Source organism: Amblyomma americanum, chromosome 1 (genome assembly GCF_052857255.1).
Source record: "Amblyomma americanum isolate KBUSLIRL-KWMA chromosome 1, ASM5285725v1, whole genome shotgun sequence".
Taxonomy (NCBI): Eukaryota; Metazoa; Arthropoda; class Arachnida; order Ixodida; family Ixodidae; genus Amblyomma; species Amblyomma americanum.
In genome coordinates, this window is record NC_135497.1 from 273,909,634 (window position 1) to 273,926,031 (window position 16,398).

General features: G+C 46.4%; 1 protein-coding gene and 1 pseudogene across 2 annotated transcripts in view; both read right to left on the minus strand.

Moving 5' to 3' along the window:
- LOC144115101 (uncharacterized) overlaps positions 1-16,398 on the minus strand; it is a 68,987-nt gene that overhangs the window by 24,292 nt on the left and 28,297 nt on the right. The gene's annotated exons all lie outside the window — the stretch shown is intronic.
- LOC144115100 (uncharacterized) lies at positions 6,960-16,386 on the minus strand (annotated as a pseudogene).

Here is a 16,398-nt window from a genome sequence, read left to right on the forward strand (position 1 = left end):
CGTGACGTCATTTTGACGCCACATTTGAGTACATATAGTGCTCTGACCTCGGTCAACTATGGGCCAGCAGGCCTCGCTAAGCCGCCATGTTGTGTCGGCGACAGAAGCCTTGGATTGGCTACTTATGATGACGTTTCCTGTAGAGTTGAGGAGGACGCGTGCCGGGAAATCGAAATTAACTTTTTTTCGCTATTCGATCAACCCGGACGATGAAACAAATCACTGTACGCTATAGAATGAAGGGTCAGAATTCCAAATATACACGTCGTCCAAAATTTTCGGAAAACACTTCACGACCCCTTTAAGGAAAAATTCCTAGCTTTTAGTTTTTTACCTGTTAATGTGGCGATTACAGCTTTAACAGTCTCAACGCATTTCACGCTTTATTCCATGTCTTGTACATTTTATCAGAGATAAATGTGTGTTAGCCGCAACTCTAGCTTTTTTCTTAATTTTTTGTAGAGTTGCCTTGCATAGAGGGTCCACAGATGGCACCACCAGATAAAGGGGGAGTCAGCAACGACGCTCTCCTGACTCCCCCTCTATCTGAAGTAAAATTCGAGCAGACAACTCCTGTTTCACCGCACCGCCTTTTGAGCTGCTCCTTCAGCAGGCTCATCTTTACGCGCAAAGAACCCGTGCAGCCCTTTGTAAAAAGAATGGAGTTGATCCCAAGTTGAAAGAGCTGGCATTGTCTGCTAAGCCCGCTTAAAGTTGCCTTGCATAGAGGGTCCACAGATGACACCACCAGATAAAGGGGGAGTCAGCAACGACGCTCTCCTGACTCCCCCTCTATCTGAAGTAAAATTCGAGCAGACAACTCCTGTTTCACCGCACCGCCTTTTGAGCTGCTCCTTCAGCAGGCTCATCTTTACGCGCAAAGAACCCGTGCAGCCCTTTGTAAAAAGAATGGAGTTGATCCCAAGTTGAAAGAGCTGGCATTGTCTGCTAAGCCCGCTTAAAGTTGCCTTGCATAGAGGGTCCACAGATGGCACCACCAGATAAAGGGAGAGTCAGCAACGACGCTCTCCTGACTCCCCCTCTATCTGAAGTAAAATTTGAGCAGACAACTCCTGTTTCACCGCACCGCCTTTTGAGCTGCTCCTTCAGCAGGCTCATCTTTACGCGCAAAGAACCCGTGCAGCCCTTTGTAAAAAGAATGGAGTTGACCCCAAGTTGAAAGAGCTGGCATTGTCTGCTAAGCCCGCTTAAAGTTGCCTTGCATAGAGGGTCCACAGATGGCACCACCAGATAAAGGGGGAGTCAGCAACGACGCTCTCCTGACTCCCCCTCTATCTGAAGTAAAATTTGAGCAGACAACTCCTGTTTCACCGCACCGCCTTTTGAGCTGCTCCTTCAGCAGGCTCATCATAACGCGCAAAGAACCCGTGCCGCCCTTTGTAAAAAGAATGGAGTTGACCCCAAGTTGAAAGAGCTGGCATTGTCTGCTAAGCCCGCTTAACCCATCAAAGTATTTTGTTCAGACAACATTACAGTCTTTTTAAGATGCAGACAGAAAGACGAAGACGTTTGACTTCGTGAAAGTCCCCTTCTCGCCTCAAACAGAACACTCAGAAGCCGTGAAATGGCGTACCTCACCGCCCAGTACTTTATTTATCAAAGTCTCAATCAAAGATTGTCAATTAATTAAAGAGTAGTTGGAGCGGCTAAGAAGATTGTCAATTAATTAAAGAGTAGTTGGAGCGGCTAAGAAATGACATCACGAGAACTTGACGTTCTCAAAAACGTAGTCTTGCTAGTTATATAGCAGTGATTCAGACGTAGAGTTGGTAATTAAAAATCATAAAATGGTTCCTTAAAACTGAGAATATATATGTTGTTTTGGAATTGAGCAGCACGTTGAAACGAAGCGGTCTAGTAAACGTGGAGAATGCTTTTCTTTAAAAAAAAAACCTGCACAGATCGAAGCACTTTCTTCAATAACATAAAAACACGTACGATGCAAATGATACTAGAGAGTTATAGCATATCTTTACCGTGTTTACGTTACCGTTTACCGGGCCCGGCAAGCGGCGTCTGCGCATGCGCCGCCACTTACCGGTCCGCAAACACTTTACGGTATCCCTTTTAGCGTTGCGGAGAGTTAGCGTTCGCTTGTAAACAAACATGGCGGCGCCCTGCACGGCCGCTTCGGACCAAATACAGCACCGCCGCCGCGTTCTTCGGCGCCATTTCTCGCTACACATGAAGGCATTCGCTTTTAATTTGCAAACTCTCACTCAAACGTTGAGGTTTGAGTAACAACTAGGCCATGTTTTTGAGATTACTTGCCGATTTTTGAGCAGTTAAGCCGGACCATATGTCGTGTACATAGTCAAATAGCAACGACTACACTGCAGCTCTTTAGTTTCGTGCCCGATTTAACATTTTTCTATATTTTCATTATTTTTTCCTCGAAAAAAAGACTGGTAATTCTCTTGCTATATTTCAGAAAATAATAATTTCAGAAAATAAAGAAGTTTCTCCGGCCCGGTGTTGGCGCGCTTTAACTTACTGCCACTAGATGGCGCCACAGTATTCACATCCGTTGCGGCACGGCGAACAGGTGTCGTAGTTGTGTTTTTTTTTACAGCGCTCGCAACGCAACGTGCGCTGTGTATGCAAGCTTACTGAGGTCTACGTAGTGAAATTGTCTACTGGCCAGGGTAGGCAAAGGTGTCTAGCTTCACGGGCACATTTGAAAAGCCGCTGAGGCGGCTGTTAGCTGAAGTGTAGTCGGTACGTCTTTATATGCAGAGAAAAAGATTACTAAAGTGTAGCATTTCACTCCATAGAAATGATTGCAATGCATCCGTTTTTTTTTATCATTAAAATCTGGGCATCTGCCATCATCATCACTCGTTTCAGCCCTACGGTAACTTGTTACGGGAGAGACGGTACGCTAAAACGTCTTCTGGCGTACGCCGCGCTAACCGGAAAATCCGGCGTCCGGTAACTTAAACACGGTAACGTAAACACGGTAACTATATGCTATAACTCTCTATTGTATTCTGAAATAACGTAAACGCGCGTGCAGTGGCAATGCTGACGCTTTTAAGATATATCTTTCTTAACTCTCTAGAATTATTATATGGCACACAAACAAGGAATTAGACGCGCACACAATCTTAAAGTCTTAATCATCGTACATATCTTTGTTCATCCTCTTCAAATGAGGAGTGATCTTGAACTTGTAAAGGCAGCTGTCCATCAAGGCTCTTTTTGTGTGCAGCAAACCGCACAACGCTTCTGTTGACAATCTGTTTCTCTGCTTTGTTTTCAGCAAGTTGACTTGCGAAAACACGCGTTCGACAGCGGCGCTGGAGTGTGGCAGGCACGTACAGAACGTTGTTCATAAAACTTGACAGCAGGGGGTACTCTTGTGAACCGTCTCCTTTTTTTCATTTGAGACACTTTGTGCCAGAACTGGCTCGCAGTCAATAAGTCAGCGTAGTCGCTCAACTCCATGCTGCGGAGAAGTCGTCATTCCTTGTCCAGTTCATTCACTTCGTTTTCTTTCACTATCAGAGGAAAGGAGACCGCAAGCGACGCGATTGATGGCACTGTCTTTCCCAGGACAACTTTCGGGTCTATGACTCGGAAGGTTTTTCATCTGTTCACTTTTTAGGGGGAACCGCAGGTAGATCTGATGAGCTGCTTTAATAAAAAAAACTCTTAAACACCGCAGCCGAAAGTTGTGAACCTGATTATCGTTTAAGCCGTGCGTGTTACCGGCTAGTGCGGCAGTTGGCTTTGATCCGAGGTAAATTTCTTCCAATGACAGGAACTTGGCTGGGTCTTTGTACCGCACATCGGACAACGCTGTGGCTTACAAGTAGTCCCCCTTGATGTAGCATTCAAGTATGCATTTCGGCATGGCCGAAACTTTTTCATGGAGCAAGTGGATTCTAGTTTCTTCCGACTGCATTTCCTTATTTAGGTTAGTGAAAAAAGGCAGGACATACTCAAGAAACTCGAGGTAGAGTTTCGTTGACGGGTCAATCAGTTTTTCCAGAATGGCTTCTGCAGCAAGCAGGCGGTCGTCAGTGGCAGCTTTTTTGAAAAACAAAATCAGGGCAGGCATCTGCTCAAGTAATCGTGTCACAACAACTTGTAGGGACAGCCACCTTGTTTTTCTTGGGCGCAACAGCTTGTGTGGTTTCACCTCTGCAAGCTTCTGGAATTGTTGGAAGGCAGATGTCTACTTCGGCGACAAAAAGTAGTTGAAAACATCGCGTGCCAGATCCTCAACTCCTCTCGGAAGTGTTTTACATGCATACGAGGCGCATAGATGGATAGAATGACAAACGCACTTGAGAATGAAGAGGCCTAGAATTTCTGCCTGTAGCAGCGACGCGACGGAATGATGTGCACCCATCATCACGTTCGCTCCGTCGGCCGCAATACCGATCAAATTTTTGTCGTGCGGAATTTACGCAGCACTGAACACTGCATTCAGGCTAGTGTTGAGAGAGCTGGCAGTCGCATCACTGAGTGGTACTAAGTCCAAAAACGCATCCATTATGCCGCCGTCGACGTTCATTACTCGGGCGACGAGGGACAGATATGCTTCACCGTTGCCTTGTCAGTGGATTCGTCGACTAGAAGGGAGAACTGCTGTTTGCGCAAAAGCTCACAGAGCTCATCGCGACTCTCCTCGCCAAGCACATTCTTTATGATGACAGCGCACTTTGTCCGGCGGCAACTTAAGTTCTTTGCAATCTGCGAGTTGTCACACGACGCTTTGACAACATGAACTAAATGCCCCATGGCATTAAAGGATAGATTGTGTTCCGTGATAAACGCCGCGTCTTATTTCAGCCTCTTTGACAGATTTGTCTACTTGAGTTTGCCCACTTATTGAAGGCATGGATGTCAGCGCGCGGGTCGATTGCAAGCTCGCAGCGCTTTTTTGTGTTTGGAGCTTGCAAGGTGGGGGTCGATTTCGGATTTCCCCCCTTTGTAATCGGATCTGCATGCTTTGCAGGAAAAGAACAAGGGCACTTTTTTACTGGCTGACAACCAGCCTCTGTACTTTGGATCCGCCTCCCATGTTGTGAAATATTTTTGGTCGTATGCTTTCGCTTTCTATTTGCTTGGCTCACCTTCCTCAACGTCTCCCGGTCCAGAAGTTGCCATCTGGCATGCAGCACGTTTGAACGGATAAGGTACGCGGTGAGTGTAAACGTAGCGCGTTGATCCAGACAATACAAGTCAAAACTCATCTTTTTTCTTTCGTAGAGCAGCAGTCACTCATAGCGCCAGAGAAGACACGCACGATTAAACAGTTTGAAAGTTAATGGTTTCGTTTCTCCTATCTGTGCAGCAGCCGATTATTTCGCGTTGCAGAACTACTGTCGCCATCTATCGGCTTGGCACAACACCAAAAATAGAGGAGCAGTAACTAGCATTCTTCATAGTTTTTTTCTGTTCGAAAGGCAATATAATCAGATACGAAATATAAGGCCTCAAAATCTCTAGATTTCACAAAAAGACACTAAATCCCTAAAGCAAAGAAAAAATCTCTACATTTAGGGATAAATCCCTAGGGTTGGCATCACTGCACGCAGCGTCTGCAGTGGCCTCTGGCTTTGTCGCCTCTCGCTGCTGTTCGGCTCGAGAGAGAGAGAGAAGGTTAGGAGGAAAGGAGAGGATGTTTGTTGGCATTCGCTCTTTCGGCGAACGGTTTGTTCCTGGCGTCAGTGCCTGTGATAAGGAACATATGTGGCATCGTCACGACCTTATATGGCCAGATCAGTGCCATATCTGGCGTTGTCACAACCGTATACAGCCAGATCAGGGCCATATCTCGGCACATTGCGACCTTATACGACCAAATCAGGGCCATATCTCGGCATCATCACGACATATAAGACCAGATCAGGGCCATATCTGAGCGCCATAGAGACCTTATGCAGCCATACATTTGGCCTTTATCTACCATATTCGCTGGATATTCAATATTGGCATCGTGTGGCCCAGCTTCATTTTCCGACACATTCAGCGTGGCCTTCATGCTTAGTTTTGGCATATATAATTGTGTCGAATTTAGAGAAGCTAGGATTTTCAATATTTCAAAATAATTCTTGTAAGCATGTATATATGCTGACATAATTATACTGCGGGTTTCACATGCACATCATTATACCAGGTGTTCCTTATGTTTTTCTGTCCAGGCTGTGAAAAATTCTGCTCAAACTACTGGACGGTTTGGACCCAAATGCTGACTGCAGGCAACTTGACTTAGTCTATATTTTCTTATACTTTAACACCTGCATTTTCCAGAATTGGCTGAAAACTGCAGTCAGCTGTGGCACAACTTTCGTCAAAACAAAAGAAACAGCCAATTTTGCAGATCGTGCCATCTGGCCAACTGTGCTGCAGTGCCCACATAGGGCGCAGGCGGGCCTTGCCGTTGGCTAGATGATGCAGCTTGGCGAATCAGCTGCTCTGCTCGCCACGATGAAAAGTGCTGCCACAGCTGATTGCCATTTTTCGCAAATTCTGGAAACTGCAGGCACGTTCACGTGTTAAATTACCTACCGAAAAACAGGCTATCAAAGCTACCTTGTGGTCGTCTATGCACCCGAAGAGGGTTTCTGCAACCTGGACAGATAAATATTGAACGCTGTGTATAAAGCATGCAAGTATGACAATTTGTTTACAGCAGCAGCCATCTATCTGCGCTCACACATTTTCAAGCAAAGAGTGAACTTTCAAGAAAATATTTCTCTTCACTATAATAACAACGATGTGCAATAGAGTAAATGTAGTTCAAAACCCAGTCAGAGCCCAAGGAGCTTTTATGTGCTAACTGCCCACACCAAAACCTGCATACTGCTGCCCACAGTAAAAAAAGCTGAGGGAATCTTTCCATGTATGTTGAAAAGCAATAAACACTAATATTCAGAAGTGTGCGACGTACACGTGTTTCCAGAAAGCAAAAGTTAAACCGAAAATCATTTTTGCAATGTTTATTTTGAAACTGTGCAAAACCGCAAAGCAGCAGATCAAATATCCTTTACAACAAATCAATACGCAGGCATCATGAAGCTCATACAGGTGCCAACACAGCGTAAATCAGGCTGTACTTGAAGAAATTTATTATGAAATGCGTGTTAAACAGCTGAAAAACAACTGCACCTTGTGCAGGAGATAAATAATTTGCACAGAAAACATTCAAGGAAAACAAGCCATACATACATAATCACACATATACAAGGACCGTTCAAAAAGTTCGGTCTCTTGGTCTGTAACATATTAATTTACAAATACAAAGATTACACAATCGGAAGAAAGCTTGAAACATTTTCCTTCAATAAAAAAAAGTTCATTTTTTGTTACCCTAACAACAAAGAACTTGCATTATCGATACACTGGCATTTGCACACCATCAGGAAAGAATGGGGCTGGCCAATGGAGATTTACGCACTGAATTGGTGAGCTTACCGTCAGACAAAAAGGGCATGCCTTTTAATTGCTACTATACAGCTTTGGGACAAGCGGTGAGCCACATATGGCACTATGTCTGGAATATACACTGAGAGGCAAAACATCTCACAACTGCAGCTTCTTTAATGTGGAAGTTGTCTTCAAACGTGTGGCCAAGCACGGCCAAGCGCTGTCATGTCAGCTATCAGGTGATAAATATCCATCTGAAATTCCAGATTGTCCAGATCTAGTGCCACGTGACCTGTTGCTGCTGCCAAAGCTGAAGGAACAGCTGAAGGGCATGCACTTTGTGTCTAAGAATAAGTTCGTTAATGCAATTCATAGTTGTAGCCAGCAGCAAACTCATTCCCTGACAGCACACAAACACTTGTTTATCGACGCAGGTGCATCATTGCTGGTGGGGATGTCAAAAATGATCTGTTCTTTTGAAAAAAAAAAACAAGACATTCCACGCTTTCTTTCGAATTGACACCTTTTAAATTCAACAAGGTAAAGGCGCATTATGAACTAGAAGGTAGATTTTAATGAAGAGCCCTCGTACTACTACTAGCAGGGACTGCAGAAAAGTGTTCTTGCATTAACATCGCTGAAAGAGATTAGTAGCAAATATTACAGTGCCTGTAGCTAAAAACACATGAACAAAAATCTTGTGGAGTGAATCCCACGAACTGCATGTTCAACCCGCCACATTTTGGTGTTTCTATGTGAGTAAACACACTACTGGCGGCACAGCAGCGCTTCACAAAAAACTCAAACCCAAGTTAGTCGTAATGCGGCATTGTTACATCAAAAAGATTGCCTCATTGTGAATTTATCAACAATATGAGCCACAGTAACTACACAAGGTCTGCCCAAAAAGATCTAAGCTTCAATATTTACAAAAACCTTAGTAAAAGAAGGTGGGATGCCTCATCCTCCTCCTATTTGTTTATTTAAGTACCCTAAGGTCTCAGTTGTGCATTACAGAAGGGATGAGTGCAAGAAAATTTCAAAGTTACACATGAACAAGGGTTAACGTCATAATGAAACCAAGTGTCCAAACAACAAAATAATACAAGCTGTATTTTACATTGATGCCAAATTATCCACCCCGAGCGGTAACATTTCTATGCAACTCGGCAGTACAGAATGCAGTCAGAAGACACAGGTTGACGTCACAGGTCGAGAGACTTCGCGTATGTTACAACAAACCAGAACACTATGCAGTGAGAAGACGTACAGGTTAGGCATCTCAGGCTGCGTGCCTTTTTCAAATGGTATCAGGAAATAACCCTTCAACATGTCAAGCACTGTCAATAGCTTCTTTTACAACAGGTGGTCACAAAGGTCATCAATGCAAAGCAGCAGACCCTTGCCTTTCACAGTGCGGTTGTTTAGGCAGTGGTAGTCAATAACTATACTCTCTTTCTCACAAGGCGGAGAGGGCTGCTGTACTGCAACGTGGTGTCGGAAATTAATGCCCATGACTTGAATCGCTTAGTTATTCTTTTCAGCATGCATTACAGGAGAAACAGTATGACAGGGAAACCGGCTTGCTTCCAGGCTGTTCGATTTTCATTTCTGTTATATCAGTGCTACCAAATTCTTCTATGCTAAGTGCAAACCACATCCTGCATTTATTTAAGAGAGAACACAGTTGGTATGTCTCTTCATCCGAAATGCCAAACTTTGTGTTCGGCTCATGTTGGTCTTAGCTGCCTATGTGCCATAAAACACACTTCACCTGAGATACAGGAGCCAATCCACAAAGAAAACAGCACAAAACACGTGGACAAAAGAGAAGCAAAATAAACAAGACCAGTCTGTCGTGTTTGTTTCTCTTTTGTCCCCGTATTTAGCGCAGTTTTCTTTGTGAATCACGCACCAACTAGACCAAACTAGAGTTCTCCAGGAGCCAATAGTAAGTACAACTAATATTGTTTGCAGAAAGGCTTTGGGCTCTTCGTTAACAAGTACATGCCCTCCTTATCAGTATACAGAGCAGAATAATTTGTGTGGGTCTACCCTGCCCTCAAATGCAGATTTTTGTTACTGCACTTGGACACAGCAGTACTGAGCTCATCCGCTGGCTAGAATGACAATACTGGTATGAACTGCCTGTGTGTGGAAGAATTTCGTCGCTTTCGTAGCACAAAATTACTTCTTTCTCCAAAGTCAATTTGTCAACAAGCCCTAATTCTCACGCCTCTTGTTGATCGAGGAGTTGAGTGCGGCCTGCGTGTCTTACGAGAAGCAGGCTGGGGAGGTCAGTGACATGGGCACCAATGATCTCAGGTCCAGTGCTTGTCATGCTAGATCCCATATTGAAGTGCGTGGGCTGTCTGCTCTCGCTCCGTCGGCACTCTAAAACAGTGCTAATACATTCCCTGTATATGTTGACATCCCTTAAAGGGCCACAGAAAGGGGTGTTTCAGCTTGGCTTTAAAAAGCTTGCACTATGTAGAGCATAGGCCACCGAACATCCACGCGTACGAGACCTCAAAAGCGAGCGGGAAATTTACAATGCACTTTCAAAAATTCCTGCTTTCACACCTCGCGGCGATGAAAGGTGCCGGGCTTTCGCGCAAAAACCTGGCATAAGATGTCACGTCGTGCAAATGAGGTCAGCAGCCAGGGGTTATTATTGGTTCACAACGACAAATCCTTTGAGATGTTACTCGCTACCGTGGCCGCGGCCACTCCGCGCACGCCGCAGCCGGCAGAGGTAAGGTGGGGACCGAGTGAGTGGGGCCGAGGAAGGAACGCCGCCGTTTTGACGTGCAAGAGGAGAGGGAAAGGTGCGAAGACGCGGAAGTTCAAAATTTGCCTGCATATAACTCAGCTTCCACAAAACGCATTAAAATAATTCTTGCTGGAGGATAATTATGAACCGCCGTCTTCTAACATCCCAGACACCTTTATTGAGAGCCCCTTTCTGGGTCCCTTTAAGTCAAGCAAAGCGGAGCGCTGTGGGGATTATCAACCATATAAGATAGACTAAAAGCACACGGCTACGTTTGAGCTCATGCCTAAGACAGCAAGAAATGGAGGTGCTCAGTAGTGTCACACATATCCAACTACCCCAGGCAATTTCAGACAGTGCAGTCCTCTAGATGCTACTGCTCCTAGTGATGCTTTTTCCAGTGACACTCATGACGTGCCTTGTCAGCTGATCCTCTCACAAAAGCCAGATTCTTTCAGTCAGAGCAGCCGCTTGTGAAGCCACTGTGCAATAACAGCAAGAAAAGGAAGCGCTCAGCAGCTGCCACCTGTGACAACTAAAGCTTGCACACTTGACTAGCTTTCCTTCTTTGAAGTATCCCACAAAATTCCCTTTTAGGGTAACCCTCAGTTGCTGAGCTGCTGTGCTTTTGACCTCGTTGATAGTCAAAAGTCTTTTGCCTCATGATATCGGAGTAATAAAAGCAAAAGGATGCAAGGAGCCACATCTCGGCAGTTCAGCGGCTCAGCAAATGTGAATGCTGTCACCTATGCACTACACCAGACATTATCAATAGGCAGGTACACTATAGGTATCAAAATAACAGCCATTCATTGCTCACAACTGACACCGTTATTCTTGTGATAGCATCTTATGAGCAGAAGCTTTTGTGTCTAAGTCAACAGTTAATCAGCCATCATCACAACATGTGCTGAGAAGTCATTTTATGATGGTATGGCAGTATTCAGCATTTTAATTATGGGTTCGTGTGTACTGTGCTGGGCTAAATTTTGCATGATAAATCTTGAGCTGCCATAGTGGCTCTTGAGACTTTGGCATTTGGCTTCCATCCCAAAGTTTCCGGCTTGGCTGCAGCAGCCTCATTTCAAGGAAGGCAAAATGCGAGAACGCTTCTGTACTGTACGAAAATTCTGTGTACAATTTTCATTTCTTTGCGTGCTGTGGAATGTCACTGCAAAGAGCCAGGGTTGGCCTGGAGGGCTTGAAGCTCACTAACGCCTGTGCAGCAGCCAGCGCTGCAAAGCCAAGCGCACCTGATGCAAGAGCAGCGACACGGGAGAGCACATCGGCGGCACTGTTCACGGGTCCTTTGATGTGTCTTATATTCATCGTAAATTCAGAAATAAAACTCAGGTGCCGTATCTCTCATGCAGTGTATGAGCTTTGATCCACACGAAAAGCAAAAGTTAAGGGCTTGTGGTCCGTGAGCACATAAAAAACGGCTTCGTCCAAGATGCGAAGAAAGTGTCGAATGGCGAGACAGACAGCTAGCAACTCACGGCCGAAAGCACTGTAGCGCGTTTCTGTGGTCTTGAGCTTCTGGGAGAAGAAACCCAGAGGGCACCAGCAGTCGTCCTGAAGCTGTTGCAGGATGGTGCCTACAGCTGCACCAGAGGCGTCGGTGATGAGACGTAACGGGACGTCAGCTAGCGGGTGCATGAGCAAAGTAGCGTCGGCAAGGGTGTTCTTGGCGGTTTGAAAGGTGGTTTCGCCAGCTGACGTCCACTTGAGAGGAGTGTGAGGACCATGCGGTAACTTTAAGAGATCGGTGAGAGGCAGGATAATGCAGGCAATGCTGTGCAAAAAATGTCGGTGGAAGTTCAGGAGGCCGAGTAACTCGTGATGCGATTTGGGGCGAGGAAAGTCGTGGATGGCGTGTACCTTGCTCTCCAAAGGTCGAATGCCCTGCGCTCTGACGTGATGGTCAAGGAACTCGATGGCGTTGACGCGAAAAACGCACTTGGCCAGATTGACGACGAGACCGTGCTTTTTGAGGCGTGAAAAGAGCAGGCGCAGGTGTTCAGCGTGTTCTTCTGACGAGGAACTGGCAACCAGCAGATCATCGAGATATGCGAACACAAAATGCAGGCCACTAGTGACCTCGTTGATGAAGCGTTGGAATGTCTGAACAATGTTCCGCAGACCAAAGGGCACATGGACGTACTCGAAGAGGCCAAACGGTGTTACAATTGCAGTCTTCGGGATGTCTGCGGGCTCCACCGGGATCTAATGGTAGGCCTTCACCAGGTCAATCTTGGAAAATATGGTCATGCCATGCAGGTCGGCCGCAAAGTCATGAACATGAGGGAAAGGATATCGACCCAAGACAGTGCGGGCGTTAAGGGCACGATAGTCGCCGCAGGGGCGCCAATCACCGGCGTCACATTTTGGCACCGCATGCAGTGCCGAAGACCAACTGCTGGACGACGGCCGAATGATGCCCAACTGCAGCATATGGTCGAATTCGCAGCGGGCTATGATGAGGCGGTCGCCAGCAAGGCGACGCGGTCGGCAGAGCACTGGAGGGCCCGTAGTGACTATGTGCTGCGTGACGGTGTGACGGACGGGAAGCTCAAGGTTGCTGGGCCGCGTAATGGCAGGAAAATCGGCTAGAACCGCAGAAAAGGTGGATGACGGCAGCTGCAGAGCGGCTTGGAAGATGGGGTTGGCCAGGCCAAGAGTTACGAGAAAGTCTGCTCTAAGGATGGCAAACCGCACGTCCGCGATAATGAAAATCCATCAGAATGTGCGGCATAAGCCCAAATAGAGGGTGACTGAGCGCTGTCCTGGGAGGTGTTGACCGCCTGCAAAGGCACACCTTGCACATCGCGTTGCCGATCGAGGCGGGAGGCAGGCACGACGCTAACCTGTGCACCGGTGTCCACAAGGAAGCGGCATCCCGAGATCGTGTCGGTGACGTATAGTAGGCAGCTGGATGTAGAGCCAGAATCACCGGTTGCCATCAGTGACTCACAGGCGCGTTTCCCAGCCATAGGCAAGGCTGCCGGCACTGACGGGCAGCAGCGCCGAACTTGCGGTGGTACCAGCAGAACCTGTCACGGGCAGGGCTCGATCAATGACTGGAACGATGGCACAACCATGGTGAGAGGAACGCTGGTAGCGACGAGGAATCGACACTCGCAGTGCGACAGTTGTGCTTGTGAGGTGGTCGATTTTAGCCTCGAGAGTTGAATGGCGGTCGACGAGAGTGAAATAATTGCAGCCACAGAATGGGGGGCCAGAGTAATCCGAGACACGGTCAGCCAACTCTGCGAGCTTATCCAAGCTAACATCACCTGCTGCAGCCATGACGACCACGAGGTCCTGAGGCAGGTGCTGAAGGAACAGCTCATAAAGTAGCGGGCTGTTAAAGTCCTGTGGGTGATTGCTGAGCAGCTGTCGCATGCAATGGAGGAGCTGAGATGGTCGGCAGTTGCCAATGTCCTCAGTGCTGAGCAACTGCTCCAGGTGGCTGTGCTCAGAGATGGTTTTCCGGGCCAGGACCGTAGCCTTGAAGTGATCATATGAGGAGGAAGGGTCAGGCGTCTTCAAAACGTCGTCAAACTCATCCATTTCCACAGGGGAGAGAGTCGACACGAAGTGGAGATACTTCACGCGTTGTGAAGTGATGCGCCGAAGGTCGAACACAGTCTCCACTTGTGCGAACCATACGGCAGAATTCTGAGGCCAAAATGACGGCAGCTGAACGTGGACACTGGCGATGTCCTCCGCCTCTGGTGTATGAGCCGGGACTTAGGGCCTGGGCGCCGCAACCGTGGTGGCGTTATCCGCGTCCATCAAGTCTGGGTTCACCAAACTGTAGAAGGACAGGGACTTAGTCCCCTACAAATTAACAGAGCGCGACGCAGACGAAGTGAACAGGCCGGGAACCAAGAATCAACTGTCCTTATTCTACTCCACACGTGGCCCCACATAACCAGCGCGAGCTCATGTCATGAGCTGAGGCAGCGCAGCACTGCTGATGGTGATAGTGCCGCTACACAGTGCACTGAAAGACAGGGGGGTGTGTCCAGTCTCATTCCCAGCATGTTCAAGGCATTTTTCTGCCTTTGTAAGTTATAAATTTGCCTCGTAAGAATTTGGAGAGATACACAAAATCTAGCACCTTTACACAATTGGTCAGCTTTGGCAGAACTGGTATCACATCAATCTGGCTACTTGGATATGTGGAAACAACATGAGGAAGTATGAATCCTGTCCCTCGGTGTATGTACTGGTCGTCGTGCTCAAGCAGCCTGTTTACAACTATATAGAGTTCTCCAGCATACTTAGCAAAGCACTGAATTGATGCAAAGTTTCACTCCCCACCAACTACATACAAAACTGTGAAATTGTTTCACTTCGGCTGCTTTGCATAAAGCACAGAAGGAAATGTCTGTGCACCAATTGTAACTTTGCTGTAAGCCCTGACATTGTCCACTGAAGAAAAGAAAGAAATCAAAGCCCTTCTGGCTACTTCAGATGATAAATAACAGCATTAGACGACACTTTCGTGAAGTGAACACTTCAAATCTTGCGTAACACAAAATCAACATCAGACATCTCCTTTACCTCATTCTGGAGAGCACTCAGCGCATTGCTCAAGTCAACTAATTGTGAAAGCTGTTTCTCAACGCTCCGGGTTCCCTTAATAAGGCGCAGCAATTGCCCATTCCTGTTCTAAAAAAAATGCTGATGTGCACCAGAGTGGGCCTTAGTTTCTCACCGATTCAGCAAGATGCAAAAGCTGATGTACATTAAAGGAGCAGTGGCGTGCTCCATATAAGGCCTGAACACCATCAACAAATTTGAATAACGATTTTTCTGCCACATCAACCTGCTCGGAAGAAACAGACTGACAGTAATATATAGATTCCACTAACAAGGAGATTAAAGTGCTGCAGGTAAGCATCTGGTAGGATGCCAGACAGAACAGGAAAACAATAAAACAGAAGCCATGCACGCAGTTCATTAGCCTTCCAGTAGCACCTATGCTTGAGGGAACGCGGAGTTCTAGTTATGTAATCTGGTGGCTTAATCGATAGAAGTTTGCTGTCCACCACATCTACCCGGCGCCCAATGTACCATGGCTGACCATGATGTTTAGTGTCAAACCAAAGACAGAGAAATGTTCTCGCCACCCCAAGGAGGACACAGTGCATATAATCAACCACGAAGCCAGTGCTGCAGTCGAAACCTGGGATGAGGTTTACAACAGTAGGGCCTTTAACACCTTTTACCTGATGGCCTTTGCTGACAGCTTGTCCAGCTTGCCGCCTCATTCTATGAGCATTCCTTAGAGTGTACGTTTTCCCAGGGATGTAAACGTGTACGTGACATTTGCTTGGCAGCAGTTGAGATTTTCCTGGGTGCTCGCAGAATGAGCAACCATAAAACCCATTAAATTGCCGAATTCATTGCAGCATCGCTCTTGCCACAGCATCAACTGATGACACAGGAGCAAAGACATATGATGTTACAGTTTTGCCTGTTTCTGGGTTCTCCATGTGAGCCCGTTAGTTCCAAGGTGACGACACTCCAAACGAAAAGGTTTCAGGAATATGTTCATCAATGGTTTTACACCAAACCACAATAGAGTCAGGATTTGAAACTTTTTTCGAATGAGAGGCGGAAGTTCTGGGATAACACAGTGGACTGGCCAAAGGCATCTTATGGAACTCTTGATTATCTGTACACCATCAGTATACCAGAGGAGCAAGAAGTTAAATTCTGATGAGTGGGCAGCACTACCTTGGTACATTGCGCCATCCACAATGTCTTCCAGATGGTGATCACTGGCTGAACTCACTCTTTTCATAAAATACTTATATATTTAGTCATTTTCAAGAAATGATCGTAATGTGTCAGTCAACCTCATCTGAAAAAAACTGCCATGGTCATGGCACTCCTCATCACAGCTGGGGCAGGCTGTCATGTCCACTTCGAGATATTCCTGAGAGTTTTTGCAAAAAAAGTGTCTGCACTTCTGTGACTCTTTGAAATCCTGACAACAACTTGAAGAATTTAAATGTTGTAGTTTGGAAGTGTGTTGGAAGATTGCAACAGAGCTGAAAAAATGAACAAAATCTGGTCTAAGCACTCTCTGGTTAGTTTAAACTTAAAAAACAGTACCATTAAATGAGGTATGCGTCAACATTGCTGAAAGCACTGCCCTCAAAAAGTGCACGCTTAGTAGCGTCGGGGCTCCCAGAAGCGATTTATTT